Source organism: Tupaia chinensis, unplaced genomic scaffold (genome assembly GCF_000334495.1).
Source record: "Tupaia chinensis unplaced genomic scaffold, TupChi_1.0 Scaffold000346_1, whole genome shotgun sequence".
In the NCBI taxonomy this organism is placed as follows: Eukaryota; Metazoa; Chordata; class Mammalia; order Scandentia; family Tupaiidae; genus Tupaia; species Tupaia belangeri.
Window position 1 is genome coordinate 1250964 of NW_006159840.1, and position 2838 is coordinate 1253801.

Sequence of the window (2838 nt, forward strand, 5' to 3'; positions counted from 1 at the left end):
ATTCCTGAGGGTGGAGAGGCCAAATGTGACTCAGGCCAGAAGCCCTGATGGGGCCAGGAGGAGGAGGAACAAGGGACAGTCCTGGGCAGCAGGATTCCCACACGCTCCCAGGGATTGCTGATGGGCAGCTGGCCCACACGAGCCCTGAGCTCACCCTTACTCTTGTTGTGGATCGCCAAGTCAGGGAAAGTCTGGAGACATGAAAGGAAGAGCAGGAGAATCTTGACCTCATGTCAAGGGGCCAAGCACACTGACTGATCTGATGCCATCACTGACATGTAGAAAGTTAATAAATAGGGCCTGGCTCACGTTCTATGACTCCTTTGCCCCAGTTAATATTCTGAGAACCATTTTCTCAGTAGGCTTTCCACAAGGCCAGGAGAGACAGGGAGCTAGTACAGAATGGTGATGAGAATTGCGTGTGGAAGGGATGGGGACAGAAGAAACAGTGAATGGGCTTGGGCGGCCGGCAAGACTGGGTTCCACAAGGGTTCAGCTACACCCTGGTTTTGCGATCTTTATTGATGGTGATGGTGGAGGTGTGGTGATGCTGATGATGGTGGGGTGGGTGGCGTCAGTGGTGAGGTAATGGTAACGGGGATGGTGGTAGTGGAGAATGACGGTCACTGATGGTGGTGGTGGTGAGGATAATGACGCTAGGGCAGTAATGGTGATGATGACTGGGGGCGTGTGGGCTTGGTGATGACGGCTGTGGTGGGAATGACGTTGGTGTTGGTGGCGATGGTGACAAAGATGGTGGTAGTACATCATCTTAATCCTCACAATGAACTCATACAGTAGTGCAGATGAGGAAACTGAGCTTACAGGGATTACATAAATGCATCATGTCACATGGGATATGGTAGATCCTCGTGACTTTAGGTCAGTCCCAGCTTTAGTCAGTGGAGACAGGGTCGAGGATGTGGGGTCCTGCCCCAGCTCCAGGGTAGACAGAGCAGGTGATGCAGGTGTGAGCCAGTCAGTGATTGGTTCCGGGAATTCACACAACCAAAGCTAGACCTCTCGGCTGGGCACACTAGTGCTTGCACTATGGAGCCAGCAATCTCCCTTGTTCCCCCTTGGCAAGGCCAGAGCCACCACGACATCTGCTGGCTCAAAGGATGACATGTCTGGGCCCTAGGATGGCACCTATACTGTGACTGGAGAGGTCTGGGTGCCTGGGCCATCTCGTGAGCCAGCAGACTTTCCCGCCCACTAAGATGACTTTCCCTGTTTTTGCTTAATCCAACTCGAGGTGTTTTTTCTGCCACTTGCAAGAAACAGTCATAGCAGTACAACTATATTCCACGCCATTAGTAAGAGCTTCCCTGGGACCAGCAGGTGGCGCTATGGTTATGTCACTGAACTCCCACGTAGCTCAACGCGATTTGAGTACTGGAACTGACAGCTTAAAACTCGCCAGGTGCGTGTGCATGTGTGCCTGAAATCCCAAAAGGAACAGAAGAGAAGGGATTGTGGCGTGGCCATCCCCCCAGGGGGTGATTTCTCCTTTTCTGTCTCCGTCGCTCTGGTGAGTACATGTGCCTTATAGTAAAAATCTCTCTACAAAAGAAGAAAAAGTAAGCGCTTCCATTTACAGAGGGCTTACATGTGCTTTGTGGACTTTCTTGTTCTCTCTCCCACAACAGCCTGGCAACCCGGTGAGACTGTGTGCTTGCTTGCTTGCTTGCTTGCTTTCTTTCTTTCTTTCTTTCTTTTTAAAGAGGTTTTCGCCTTAGAGTGCATGCATTCACAATCCCTTCTCCATGCTCCTCCCAGGACCTTGGGCACACTTGCACACACACCCAGTGTTATTCTGAAGCCACCAGGTTCAGGACTCAAACTTTGGTTGCCCATGTGGGAGTCCAGCAACATAACCACTATGCCATCTGCTGGTCCCCAAGAGCATGCGACCTTCTAAGTACCTACAGCCAGTGAGTAGGAGCCCAGGTTCCCGCTCGGGTCGGGCGGACCCAGCGATCAGGCAACGTGGTTTCTGCTGTTCCATCCTGTACCTTCTCCGAGAATATCTAACACAGGGATTTGCGCATTTACATTTTTTAAATGCAAAAGGCCAGGACGGGCCTGGTGCCTTCACAGGAGATGCTTTTCCAGTTTGCACTTTATCAGCCTCAAAGCCGTCAACACAGAGGTGAGGAAAGGGCAAGTGGGAAGCCAAGGAAGTGAGTTTTCTGAAATGGAAAAGGTACAGGAAGAGGGAAGCCAAGTCTGCAGTGATCTAGACCACCGACCACCGTTTTTAACCTTTTTTTTTTCTTAAGCTACAAACCTGTCTTCAAATGAAAGCTTATGCAAGAGGCTGATGTGGAAATTATTGATTTTTGTTTTGTTTTGTTTTGCATAGGGCACATGTGCTCACCGGAGAGAGATAGAGAAAGAAAGAGAAAGGGAAAGTGAGACGTCACCCCCCAGGGGAGATGGCCATGCCGCTGTCCCATCTCCTCCATTCTCCTCTCGGGATTGTGGGCCCAGGTACACATGCCAGGTGTGACTTTCTAACCACCAGGTTTGGGACTTGAACCGGGATCAACCATGTGAGAGTCCAGCATCTTAACCACCAGCAGGTGGTGACCTGCTTGCTCCAGAAAACATGGATTTTGCAGACAAAGTGTTAGAGCCAAATAGTATAAAGAGGTAAAAAGTCATGTCAGCAGGGCCTGTTTCCAGGGCTCCAGACCCTATTCCAGTGTCCTCCAAAACGTGGGAGAACACGAGGCGGAGACCCTGTGGTGTTCTTGCAGTCCCTCTGGCCGAGGGGCTGAGTCTGACGGATGTGGTTATTATCAGGCATGTTGCAAAGAGGAGGAGCCCCCCAGG

At 51.1% G+C, this 2838-nt stretch overlaps 1 protein-coding gene across 2 annotated transcripts in view; it reads right to left on the minus strand.

The window, feature by feature from the left end:
* Positions 1-2838, minus strand: part of PLG (plasminogen) — a 53209-nt gene that overhangs the window by 3054 nt on the left and 47317 nt on the right. The gene's annotated exons all lie outside the window — the stretch shown is intronic.